At 46.7% G+C, this 13,382-nt stretch overlaps 8 non-coding genes across 8 annotated transcripts; 2 read left to right on the plus strand and 6 right to left on the minus strand.

The window, feature by feature from the left end:
* Positions 1-907: 907 nt before the first annotated feature.
* On the minus strand, positions 908-979 carry trnad-guc (transfer RNA aspartic acid (anticodon GUC)). Its single transcript has one exon. It is a non-coding gene; the product is annotated as a tRNA-Asp (tRNA).
* Positions 980-2,127: 1,148 nt separating this feature from the next.
* trnal-aag (transfer RNA leucine (anticodon AAG)) lies at positions 2,128-2,210 on the plus strand. The gene has a single exon. It is a non-coding gene; the product is annotated as a tRNA-Leu (tRNA).
* Positions 2,211-3,025: 815 nt separating this feature from the next.
* Positions 3,026-3,108, plus strand: trnal-aag (transfer RNA leucine (anticodon AAG)). Its single transcript has one exon. It is a non-coding gene; the product is annotated as a tRNA-Leu (tRNA).
* A 1,391-nt stretch (positions 3,109-4,499) lies between these two features.
* On the minus strand, positions 4,500-4,571 carry trnad-guc (transfer RNA aspartic acid (anticodon GUC)). The gene has a single exon. It is a non-coding gene; the product is annotated as a tRNA-Asp (tRNA).
* A 1,724-nt stretch (positions 4,572-6,295) lies between these two features.
* Positions 6,296-6,367, minus strand: trnad-guc (transfer RNA aspartic acid (anticodon GUC)). Its single transcript has one exon. It is a non-coding gene; the product is annotated as a tRNA-Asp (tRNA).
* A 1,724-nt stretch (positions 6,368-8,091) lies between these two features.
* On the minus strand, positions 8,092-8,163 carry trnad-guc (transfer RNA aspartic acid (anticodon GUC)). The gene has a single exon. It is a non-coding gene; the product is annotated as a tRNA-Asp (tRNA).
* Positions 8,164-8,989: 826 nt separating this feature from the next.
* Positions 8,990-9,061, minus strand: trnad-guc (transfer RNA aspartic acid (anticodon GUC)). Its single transcript has one exon. It is a non-coding gene; the product is annotated as a tRNA-Asp (tRNA).
* A 2,622-nt stretch (positions 9,062-11,683) lies between these two features.
* On the minus strand, positions 11,684-11,755 carry trnad-guc (transfer RNA aspartic acid (anticodon GUC)). Its single transcript has one exon. It is a non-coding gene; the product is annotated as a tRNA-Asp (tRNA).
* Between the last annotated feature and the right edge of the window lie 1,627 nt (positions 11,756-13,382).

Below are 13,382 nucleotides of genomic sequence, written 5' to 3' on the forward strand. Positions count from 1 at the left end.
GACCTAGCTCTCTCCGTCGGGGAATCGAACCCCGATCTTCCGCGTGACAGGCGGAGATAGTGTCCATTATACTAACGAGGAATTTCTGTGTGACTGACACAGTCGTCAGATGAAAAGACAACTATCGCAAAGGAGTGAAATAAGATTTTGGTGTTCCGTTTCAAGGTGCAGGAAAATTGCTATCACAGTCCCATCACTCAGAAGGAGAGTCTTCCATGAAGCTGCATGCCTCGTCAATATTCCCCTTCAACACGAAGACAACGCAGACCCACATATTCGCTGGAATGATGCCTGGGCCCGCCGACAGTGTCGTCAAATATTCCTTTTAGTAGTCAGGATGGCCGAGCGGTCTAAGGAGCTGCGTTCAGGTCGCAGTCTCCCCTGGAGGCGTGGGTTCAAATCCCACTTCTGACATTGCAGAGTTCTCCTAGAGAAAACTTTTCACTGGCAAGGCAACCCAAGTTTACTCCTTGCTTAGCAATACCATGTCGTATTGCTATTCTGACACTGCATCATCTAGTTTAAAGATTATTGTGGCCGCTTTACCTCCGAAGAGTTCTTGCTTCCAAATGCTATGCCTACTATTTGTTTGCATCAGGAGCCCTGTTAAACAACAGCCAAGACACTTGTTGCATGAGAATCTTCTGACCACAGCTCAACAAGCTGTGTTGTCACAACCTTCTACAGTGCTTTGGGCAGGACAGAATCATTAGCAAAAGGCACATTGTTGATTATAAGGTCTTGGTTTGCACTTAACACCATAGTAAACGGGAAAGGGCTTTTGACCGAAGAAACCTGGCATCATGTTAGGCTATTTGAAGGGGGCTATTGACATTTAGGCCGAAGATGGGTGAGAGTATCAAAGCAATCATCACTTGGTGGCAGGCAGCTGATAAAAGACCTAGCTCTCCCCGTCGGGGAATCGAACCCCGATCTTCCGCGTGACAGGCGGAGATACTGTCCATTATACTAACGAGGAATTTCTGTGTGACTGACACAGTCGTCAGATGAAAAGACAACTATCGCCAGGAAGTGAAATAAGATTTTCGTGTCCCGTTTCAAGGTGCAGGAAAATTGCTATCACAGTCCCATCACTCAGAAGGAGAGTCTTCCATGAAGCTGCATGCCTCGTCAATATTCCCCTTCAACACGAACACAATGCAGACCCACATATTCGCTGGAATGATGTCTGGGCCCGCCGACAGTGTCGTCAAATATTCCTTTTAGTAGTCAGGATGGCCGAGCGGTCTGAGGCGCTGCGTTCAGGTCGCAGTCTCCCCTGGAGGCCTGGGTTCAAATCCCACTTCTGACATTGCAGATTTCTCCTAGAGGACCATTTTCACTGGCAAGGCAACTCAAGTTTACTCCTTGCTTAGCAATAACATGTCGTATTGCTATTCTGCCACTGCATCATCTAGTTTAAAGATTATTGTGGCCGCTTTACCTCCGAAGAGTTCTTGCTTCCAAATGCTATGCCTACTATTTGTTTGCCTCAGGAGCCCTGTTAAACAACAGCCAAGACACTTGTTGCATGAGAATCTTCTGACCACAGCTCAACAAGCTGTGTTGTCACAACCTTCTACAGTGCTTTGGGCAGGACAGAATCATTAGCAAAAGGCACATTGTTGATTATAAGGTCTTGGTTTGCACTTAACACCATAGTAAACGGGAAAGGGCTTTTGACCGAAGAAACCTGGCATCATGTTAGGCTATTTGAAGGGGGCTATTGACATTTAGGCCGAAGATGGGTGAGAGTATCAAAACAATCATCACTTGGTGGCAGGCAGCTGATAAAAGACCTAGCTCTCCCCGTAGGGGAATCGAACCCCGATTATCCGCGTGACAGGCGGAGATGCTGTCCATTATACTAACGAGGAATTTCTGTGTGACTGACACAGTCGTCAGATGAAAAGACAACTATCGGCAAGGAGTGAAATAAGATTTTCGTGTCCCGTTTCAAGGTGCAGGAAAATTGCTATCACAGTCCCATCACTCAGAAGGAGAGTCTTCCATGAAGCTGCATGCCTCGTCAATATTCCCCTTCAACACGAACACAACGCAGACCCACATATTCGCTGGAATGATGCCTGGGCCCGCAGACAGTGTCGTCAAATATTCCTTTTAGTAGTCAGGATGGCCGAGCGGTCTAAGGCGCTGCGTTAAGGTCGCAGTCTCCCCTGGAGGCGTGGGTTAAAATCCCACTTCTGACATTGCAGATTTCTCCTGGAGAAAACTTTTCACTGGCAAGGCAACCCAAGTTTACTCCTTGCTTAGCAATACCATGTTGTATTGCTATTCTGCCACTGCATCATCTAGTTTAAAGATTATTGTGGCCGCTTTACCTCCGAAGAGTTCTTGCTTCCAAATGCTATGCCTACTATTTGTTTGCATCAGGAGCCCTGTTAAACAACAGCCAAGACACTTGTTGCATGAGAATCTTCTGACCACAGCTCAACAAGCTGTGTTGTCACAACCTTCTACAGTGCTTTGGGCAGGACAGAATCATTAGCAAAAGGCGCATTGTTGATTATAAGGTCTTGGTTTGCACTTAACACCATAGTAAACGGGAAAGGGCTTTTGACCGAAGAAACCTGGCATCATGTTGGGCTATTTGAAGGGGGCTATTGACATTTAGGCCGAAGATGGGTGAGAGTATCAAAGCAATCATCACTTGGTGGCAGGCAGCTGATAAAAGACCGAGCTCTCCCTATCGGGGAATCGAACCCCTATCTTCCGCGTGACAGGCAAAGATACTATCCATTATACTAACGAGGAATTTCTGTGTGACTGACACAGTCGTCAGATGAAAAGACAACTATCGCCAAGGAGTGAAATAAGATTTTCGTGTCCCGTTTCAAGGTGCAGGAAAATTGCTATCACAGTCCCATCACTCAGAAGGAGAGTCTTCCATGAAGCTGCATGCCTCGTCAATATTCCCCTTCAACACGAAGACAACGCAGACCCACATATTCGCTGGAATGATGCCTGGGCCCGCCGACAGTGTCGTCAAATATTCCTTTTAGTAGTCAGGATGGCCGAGCGGTCTAAGGCGCTGCGTTAAGGTCGCAGTCTCCCCTGGAGGCGTGGGTTCAAATCCCACTTCTGACATTGCAGATTTCTCCTAGAGATAAATTTTCACTGGCAAGGCAACCCAAGTTTACTCCTTGCTTAGCAATAACATGTCGTATTGCTATTCTGCCACTGCATCATCTAGTTTAAAGATTATTGTGGCCGCTTTATCTCCGAAGAGTTCTTGCTTCCAAATGCTATGCCTACTATTTGTTTGCCCCAGGAGACCTGTTAAACAACAGCCAAGACACTTGTTGCATGAGAATCTTCTGACCACAGCTCAACAAGCTGTGTTGTCACAACCTTCTACAGTGCTTTGGGCAGGACAGAATCATTAGCAAAAGGAACATTGTTGATTATAAGGTCTTGGTTTGCACTTAACACCATAGTAAACGGGAAAGGGCTTTTGACCGAAGCAACTTGGCCTCATGTTAGGCTATTTGAAGGGGGCTATTTACATTTAGGTAGAAGATGGGTGAGAGTATCAAAACAATCATCACTTGGTGGCAGGCAGCTGATAAAAGACCTAGCTCTCTCCGTCGGGGAATCGAACCCCGATCTTCCGCGTGACAGGCGGAGATAGTGTCCATTATACTAACGAGGAATTTCTGTGTGACTGACACAGTCGTCAGATGAAAAGACAACTATCGCAAAGGAGTGAAATAAGATTTTGGTGTTCCGTTTCAAGGTGCAGGAAAATTGCTATCACAGTCCCATCACTCAGAAGGAGAGTCTTCCATGAAGCTGCATGCCTCGTCAATATTCCCCTTCAACACGAAGACAACGCAGACCCACATATTCGCTGGAATGATGCCTGGGCCCGCCGACAGTGTCGTCAAATATTCCTTTTAGTAGTCAGGATGGCCGAGCGGTCTAAGGAGCTGCGTTCAGGTCGCAGTCTCCCCTGGAGGCGTGGGTTCAAATCCCACTTCTGACATTGCAGAGTTCTCCTAGAGAAAACTTTTCACTGGCAAGGCAACCCAAGTTTACTCCTTGCTTAGCAATACCATGTCGTATTGCTATTCTGACACTGCATCATCTAGTTTAAAGATTATTGTGGCCGCTTTACCTCCGAAGAGTTCTTGCTTCCAAATGCTATGCCTACTATTTGTTTGCATCAGGAGCCCTGTTAAACAACAGCCAAGACACTTGTTGCATGAGAATCTTCTGACCACAGCTCAACAAGCTGTGTTGTCACAACCTTCTACAGTGCTTTGGGCAGGACAGAATCATTAGCAAAAGGCACATTGTTGATTATAAGGTCTTGGTTTGCACTTAACACCATAGTAAACGGGAAAGGGCTTTTGACCGAAGAAACCTGGCATCATGTTAGGCTATTTGAAGGGGGCTATTGACATTTAGGCCGAAGATGGGTGAGAGTATCAAAGCAATCATCACTTGGTGGCAGGCAGCTGATAAAAGACCTAGCTCTCCCCGTCGGGGAATCGAACCCCGATCTTCCGCGTGACAGGCGGAGATACTGTCCATTATACTAACGAGGAATTTCTGTGTGACTGACACAGTCGTCAGATGAAAAGACAACTATCGCCAGGAAGTGAAATAAGATTTTCGTGTCCCGTTTCAAGGTGCAGGAAAATTGCTATCACAGTCCCATCACTCAGAAGGAGAGTCTTCCATGAAGCTGCATGCCTCGTCAATATTCCCCTTCAACACGAACACAATGCAGACCCACATATTCGCTGGAATGATGTCTGGGCCCGCCGACAGTGTCGTCAAATATTCCTTTTAGTAGTCAGGATGGCCGAGCGGTCTGAGGCGCTGCGTTCAGGTCGCAGTCTCCCCTGGAGGCGTGGGTTCAAATCCCACTTCTGACATTGCAGATTTCTCCTAGAGATAAATTTTCACTGGCAAGGCAACCCAAGTTTACTCCTTGCTTAGCAATAACATGTCGTATTGCTATTCTGCCACTGCATCATCTAGTTTAAAGATTATTGTGGCCGCTTTATCTCCGAAGAGTTCTTGCTTCCAAATGCTATGCCTACTATTTGTTTGCCCCAGGAGACCTGTTAAACAACAGCCAAGACACTTGTTGCATGAGAATCTTCTGACCACAGCTCAACAAGCTGTGTTGTCACAACCTTCTACAGTGCTTTGGGCAGGACAGAATCATTAGCAAAAGGAACATTGTTGATTATAAGGTCTTGGTTTGCACTTAACACCATAGTAAACGGGAAAGGGCTTTTGACCGAAGCAACTTGGCCTCATGTTAGGCTATTTGAAGGGGGCTATTTACATTTAGGTAGAAGATGGGTGAGAGTATCAAAACAATCATCACTTGGTGGCAGGCAGCTGATAAAAGACCTAGCTCTCTCCGTCGGGGAATCGAACCCCGATCTTCCGCGTGACAGGCGGAGATAGTGTCCATTATACTAACGAGGAATTTCTGTGTGACTGACACAGTCGTCAGATGAAAAGACAACTATCGCAAAGGAGTGAAATAAGATTTTGGTGTTCCGTTTCAAGGTGCAGGAAAATTGCTATCACAGTCCCATCACTCAGAAGGAGAGTCTTCCATGAAGCTGCATGCCTCGTCAATATTCCCCTTCAACACGAAGACAACGCAGACCCACATATTCGCTGGAATGATGCCTGGGCCCGCCGACAGTGTCGTCAAATATTCCTTTTAGTAGTCAGGATGGCCGAGCGGTCTAAGGAGCTGCGTTCAGGTCGCAGTCTCCCCTGGAGGCGTGGGTTCAAATCCCACTTCTGACATTGCAGAGTTCTCCTAGAGAAAACTTTTCACTGGCAAGGCAACCCAAGTTTACTCCTTGCTTAGCAATACCATGTCGTATTGCTATTCTGACACTGCATCATCTAGTTTAAAGATTATTGTGGCCGCTTTACCTCCGAAGAGTTCTTGCTTCCAAATGCTATGCCTACTATTTGTTTGCATCAGGAGCCCTGTTAAACAACAGCCAAGACACTTGTTGCATGAGAATCTTCTGACCACAGCTCAACAAGCTGTGTTGTCACAACCTTCTACAGTGCTTTGGGCAGGACAGAATCATTAGCAAAAGGCACATTGTTGATTATAAGGTCTTGGTTTGCACTTAACACCATAGTAAACGGGAAAGGGCTTTTGACCGAAGAAACCTGGCATCATGTTAGGCTATTTGAAGGGGGCTATTGACATTTAGGCCGAAGATGGGTGAGAGTATCAAAGCAATCATCACTTGGTGGCAGGCAGCTGATAAAAGACCTAGCTCTCCCCGTCGGGGAATCGAACCCCGATCTTCCGCGTGACAGGCGGAGATACTGTCCATTATACTAACGAGGAATTTCTGTGTGACTGACACAGTCGTCAGATGAAAAGACAACTATCGCCAGGAAGTGAAATAAGATTTTCGTGTCCCGTTTCAAGGTGCAGGAAAATTGCTATCACAGTCCCATCACTCAGAAGGAGAGTCTTCCATGAAGCTGCATGCCTCGTCAATATTCCCCTTCAACACGAACACAATGCAGACCCACATATTCGCTGGAATGATGTCTGGGCCCGCCGACAGTGTCGTCAAATATTCCTTTTAGTAGTCAGGATGGCCGAGCGGTCTGAGGCGCTGCGTTCAGGTCGCAGTCTCCCCTGGAGGCGTGGGTTCAAATCCCACTTCTGACATTGCAGATTTCTCCTAGAGATAAATTTTCACTGGCAAGGCAACCCAAGTTTACTCCTTGCTTAGCAATAACATGTCGTATTGCTATTCTGCCACTGCATCATCTAGTTTAAAGATTATTGTGGCCGCTTTATCTCCGAAGAGTTCTTGCTTCCAAATGCTATGCCTACTATTTGTTTGCCCCAGGAGACCTGTTAAACAACAGCCAAGACACTTGTTGCATGAGAATCTTCTGACCACAGCTCAACAAGCTGTGTTGTCACAACCTTCTACAGTGCTTTGGGCAGGACAGAATCATTAGCAAAAGGAACATTGTTGATTATAAGGTCTTGGTTTGCACTTAACACCATAGTAAACGGGAAAGGGCTTTTGACCGAAGCAACTTGGCCTCATGTTAGGCTATTTGAAGGGGGCTATTTACATTTAGGTAGAAGATGGGTGAGAGTATCAAAACAATCATCACTTGGTGGCAGGCAGCTGATAAAAGACCTAGCTCTCTCCGTCGGGGAATCGAACCCCGATCTTCCGCGTGACAGGCGGAGATAGTGTCCATTATACTAACGAGGAATTTCTGTGTGACTGACACAGTCGTCAGATGAAAAGACAACTATCGCAAAGGAGTGAAATAAGATTTTGGTGTTCCGTTTCAAGGTGCAGGAAAATTGCTATCACAGTCCCATCACTCAGAAGGAGAGTCTTCCATGAAGCTGCATGCCTCGTCAATATTCCCCTTCAACACGAAGACAACGCAGACCCACATATTCGCTGGAATGATGCCTGGGCCCGCCGACAGTGTCGTCAAATATTCCTTTTAGTAGTCAGGATGGCCGAGCGGTCTAAGGAGCTGCGTTCAGGTCGCAGTCTCCCCTGGAGGCGTGGGTTCAAATCCCACTTCTGACATTGCAGAGTTCTCCTAGAGAAAACTTTTCACTGGCAAGGCAACCCAAGTTTACTCCTTGCTTAGCAATACCATGTCGTATTGCTATTCTGACACTGCATCATCTAGTTTAAAGATTATTGTGGCCGCTTTACCTCCGAAGAGTTCTTGCTTCCAAATGCTATGCCTACTATTTGTTTGCATCAGGAGCCCTGTTAAACAACAGCCAAGACACTTGTTGCATGAGAATCTTCTGACCACAGCTCAACAAGCTGTGTTGTCACAACCTTCTACAGTGCTTTGGGCAGGACAGAATCATTAGCAAAAGGCACATTGTTGATTATAAGGTCTTGGTTTGCACTTAACACCATAGTAAACGGGAAAGGGCTTTTGACCGAAGAAACCTGGCATCATGTTAGGCTATTTGAAGGGGGCTATTGACATTTAGGCCGAAGATGGGTGAGAGTATCAAAGCAATCATCACTTGGTGGCAGGCAGCTGATAAAAGACCTAGCTCTCCCCGTCGGGGAATCGAACCCCGATCTTCCGCGTGACAGGCGGAGATACTGTCCATTATACTAACGAGGAATTTCTGTGTGACTGACACAGTCGTCAGATGAAAAGACAACTATCGCCAGGAAGTGAAATAAGATTTTCGTGTCCCGTTTCAAGGTGCAGGAAAATTGCTATCACAGTCCCATCACTCAGAAGGAGAGTCTTCCATGAAGCTGCATGCCTCGTCAATATTCCCCTTCAACACGAACACAATGCAGACCCACATATTCGCTGGAATGATGTCTGGGCCCGCCGACAGTGTCGTCAAATATTCCTTTTAGTAGTCAGGATGGCCGAGCGGTCTGAGGCGCTGCGTTCAGGTCGCAGTCTCCCCTGGAGGCCTGGGTTCAAATCCCACTTCTGACATTGCAGATTTCTCCTAGAGGACCATTTTCACTGGCAAGGCAACTCAAGATTACTCCTTGCTTAGCAATAACATGTCGTATTGCTATTCTGCCACTGCATCATCTAGTTTAAAGATTATTGTGGCCGCTTTACCTCCGAAGAGTTCTTGCTTCCAAATGCTATGCCTACTATTTGTTTGCCTCAGGAGCCCTGTTAAACAACAGCCAAGACACTTGTTGCATGAGAATCTTCTGACCACAGCTCAACAAGCTGTGTTGTCACAACCTTCTACAGTGCTTTGGGCAGGACAGAATCATTAGCAAAAGGCACATTGTTGATTATAAGGTCTTGGTTTGCACTTAACACCATAGTAAACGGGAAAGGGCTTTTGACCGAAGAAACCTGGCATCATGTTAGGCTATTTGAAGGGGGCTATTGACATTTAGGCCGAAGATGGGTGAGAGTATCAAAGCAATCATCACTTGGTGGCAGGCAGCTGATAAAAGACCTAGCTCTCCCCGTCGGGGAATCGAACCCCGACCTTCCGCGTGACAGGCGGAGATACTGTCCATTATACTAACGAGGAATTTCTGTGTGACTGACACAGTCGTCAGATGAAAAGACAACTATCGGCAAGGAGTGAAATAAGATTTTCGTGTCCCGTTTCAAGGTGCAGGAAAATTGCTATCACAGTCCCATCACTCAGAAGGAGAGTCTTCCATGAAGCTGCATGCCTCGTCAATATTCCCCTTCAACACGAAGACAATGCAGACCCACATATTCGCTGGAATGATGCCTGGGCCCGCAGACAGTGTCGTCAAATATTCCTTTTAGTAGTCAGGATGGCCGAGCGGTCTGAGGCGCTGCGTTCAGGTCGCAGTCTCCCCTGGAGGCGTGGGTTCAAATCCCACTTCTGACATTGCAGATTTCTCCTGGAGAAAACTTTTCACTGGCAAGGCAACCCAAGTTTACTCCTTGCTTAGCAATACCATGTCGTATTGCTATTCTGCCACTGCATCATCTAGTTTAAAGATTATTGTGGCCGCTTTACCTCCGAAGAGTTCTTGCTTCCAAATGCTATGCCTACTATTTGTTTGCATCAGGAGCCCTGTTAAACAACAGCCAAGACACTTGTTGCATGAGAATCTTCTGACCACAGCTCAACAAGCTGTGTTGTCACAACCTTCTACAGTGCTTTGGGCAGGACAGAATCATTAGCAAAAGGCGCATTGTTGATTATAAGGTCTTGGTTTGCACTTAACACCATAGTAAACGGGAAAGGGCTTTTGACCGAAGAAACCTGGCATCATGTTGGGCTATTTGAAGGGGGCTATTGACATTTAGGCCGAAGATGGGTGAGAGTATCAAAACAATCATCACTTGGTGGCAGGCAGCTGATAAAAGACCGAGCTCTCCACGTCGGGGAATCGAACCCCGATCTTCCGCGTGACAGGCGGAGATAGTGTCCATTATACTAACGAGGAATTTCTGTGTGACTGACACAGTCGTCAGATGAAAAGACAACTATCGCAAAGGAGTGAAATAAGATTTTGGTGTTCCGTTTCAAGGTGCAGGAAAATTGCTATCACAGTCCCATCACTCAGAAGGAGAGTCTTCCATGAAGCTGCATGCCTCGTCAATATTCCCCTTCAACACGAAGACAATGCAGACCCACATATTCGCTGGAATGATGCCTGGGCCCGCCGACAGTGTCGTCAAATATTCCTTTTAGTAGTCAGGATGGCCGAGCGGTCTGAGGCGCTGCGTTCAGGTCGCAGTCTCCCCTGGAGGCCTGGGTTCAAATCCCACTTCTGACATTGCAGATTTCTCCTAGAGGACCATTTTCACTGGCAAGGCAACTCAAGTTTACTCCTTGCTTAGCAATAACATGTCGTATTGCTATTCTGCCACTGCATCATCTAGTTTAAAGATTATTGTGGCCGCTTTACCTCCGAAGAGTTCTTGCTTCCAAATGCTATGCCTACTATTTGTTTGCCTCAGGAGCCCTGTTAAACAACAGCCAAGACACTTGTTGCATGAGAATCTTCTGACCACAGCTCAACAAGCTGTGTTGTCACAACCTTCTACAGTGCTTTGGGCAGGACAGAATCATTAGCAAAAGGCACATTGTTGATTATAAGGTCTTGGTTTGCACTTAACACCATAGTAAACGGGAAAGGGCTTTTGACCGAAGAAACCTGGAATCATGTTAGGCTATTTGAAGGGGGCTATTGACATTTAGGCCGAAGATGGGTGAGAGTATCAAAGCAATCATCACTTGGTGGCAGGCAGCTGATAAAAGACCGAGCTCTCCCCGTCGGGGAATCGAACCCCAATCTTCCGCGTGACAGGCGGAGATAGTGTCCATTATACTAACGAGGAATTTCTGTGTGACTGACACAGTCGTCAGATGAAAAGACAACTATCGCAAAGGAGTGAAATAAGATTTTGGTGTTCCGTTTCAAGGTGCAGGAAAATTGCTATCACAGTCCCATCACTCAGAAGGAGAGTCTTCCATGAAGCTGCATGCCTCGTCAATATTCCCCTTCGACACGAACACAACGCAGACCCACATATTCGCTGGAATGATGCCTGGGCCCGCCGACAGTGTCGTCAAATATTCCTTTTAGTAGTCAGGATGGCCGAGCGGTCTAAGGAGCTGCGTTCAGGTCGCAGTCTCCCCTGGAGGCGTGGGTTCAAATCCCACTTCTGACATTGCAGAGTTCTCCTAGAGAAAACTTTTCACTGGCAAGGCAACCCAAGTTTACTCCTTGCTTAGCAATACCATGTCGTATTGCTATTCTGCCACTGCATCATCTAGTTTAAAGATTATTGTGGCCGCTTTACCTCCGAAGAGTTCTTGCTTCCAAATGCTATGCCTACTATTTGTTTGCCTCAGGAGCCCTGTTAAACAACAGCCAAGACACTTGTTGCATGAGAATCTTCTGACCACAGCTCAACAAGCTGTGTTGTCACAACCTTCTACAGTGCTTTGGGCAGGACAGAATCATTAGCAAAAGGCACATTGTTGATTATAAGGTCTTGGTTTGCACTTAACACCATAGTAAACGGGAAAGGGCTTTTGACCGAAGAAACCTGGCATCATGTTAGGCTATTTGAAGGGGGCTATTGACATTTAGGCCGAAGATGGGTGAGAGTATCAAAGCAATCATCACTTGGTGGCAGGCAGCTGATAAAAGACCTAGCTCTCCCCGTCGGGGAATCGAACCCCGACCTTCCGCGTGACAGGCGGAGATACTGTCCATTATACTAACGAGGAATTTCTGTGTGACTGACACAGTCGTCAGATGAAAAGACAACTATCGCCAAGGAGTGAAATAAGATTTTCGTGTCCCGTTTCAAGGTGCAGGAAAATTGCTATCACAGTCCCATCACTCAGAAGGAGAGTCTTCCATGAAGCTGCATGCCTCGTCAATATTCCCCTTCAACACGAAGACAATGCAGACCCACATATTCGCTGGAATGATGCCTGGGCCCGCAGACAGTGTCGTCAAATATTCCTTTTAGTAGTCAGGATGGCCGAGCGGTCTGAGGCGCTGCGTTCAGGTCGCAGTCTCCCCTGGAGGCGTGGGTTCAAATCCCACTTCTGACATTGCAGATTTCTCCTGGAGAAAACTTTTCACTGGCAAGGCAACCCAAGTTTACTCCTTGCTTAGCAATACCATGTCGTATTGCTATTCTGACACTGCATCATCTAGTTTAAAGATTATTGTGGCCGCTTTACCTCCGAAGAGTTCTTGCTTCCAAATGCTATGCCTACTATTTGTTTGCATCAGGAGCCCTGTTAAACAACAGCCAAGACACTTGTTGCATGAGAATCTTCTGACCACAGCTCAACAAGCTGTGTTGTCACAACCTTCTACAGTGCTTTGGGCAGGACAGAATCATTAGCAAAAGGCGCATTGTTGATTATAAGGTCTTGGTTTGCACTTAACACCATAGTAAACGGGAAAGGGCTTTTGACCGAAGAAACCTGGCATCATGTTAGGCTATTTGAAGGGGGCTATTGACATTTAGGCCGAAGATGGGTGAGAGTATCAAAGCAATCATCACTTGGTGGCAGGCAGCTGATAAAAGACCTAGCTCTCCCCGTCGGGAAATCGAACCCCAATCTTCCGCGTGACAGGCGGAGATACTGTCCATTATACTAACGAGGAATTTCTGTGTGACTGACACAGTCGTCAGATGAAAAGACAACTATCGCCAAGGAGTGAAATAAGATTTTCGTGTCCCGTTTCAAGGTGCAGGAAAATTGCTATCACAGTCCCATCACTCAGAAGGAGAGTCTTCCATGAAGCTGCATGCCTCGTCAATATTCCCCTTCAACACGAAGACAACGCAGACCCACATATTCGCTGGAATGATGCCTGGGCCCGCCGACAGTGTCGTCAAATATTCCTTTTAGTAGTCAGGATGGCCGAGCGGTCTAAGGAGCTGCGTTCAGGTCGCAGTCGTCCCTGGAGGCGTGGGTTCAAATCCCACTTCTGACATTGTAGAGTTCTCCTAGAGAAAACTTTTCACTGGCAAGGCAACCCAAGTTTACTCCTTGCTTAGCAATACCATGTCGTATTGCTATTCTGCCACTGCATCATCTAGTTTAAAGATTATTGTGGCCGCTTTACCTCCGAAGAGTTCTTGCTTCCAAATGCTATGCCTACTATTTGTTTGCATCAGGAGCCCTGTTAAACAACAGCCAAGACACTTGTTGCATGAGAATCTTCTGACCACAGCTCAACAAGCTGTGTTGTCACAACCTTCTACAGTGCTTTGGGCAGGACAGAATCATTAGCAAAAGGCACATTGTTGATTATAAGGTCTTGGTTTGCACTTAACACCATAGTAAACGGGAAAGGGCTTTTGACCGAAGAAACCTGGCATCATGTTAG

Source organism: Odontesthes bonariensis, chromosome 5, assembly GCF_027942865.1.
Source record: "Odontesthes bonariensis isolate fOdoBon6 chromosome 5, fOdoBon6.hap1, whole genome shotgun sequence".
In the NCBI taxonomy this organism is placed as follows: domain Eukaryota; kingdom Metazoa; phylum Chordata; class Actinopteri; order Atheriniformes; family Atherinopsidae; genus Odontesthes; species Odontesthes bonariensis.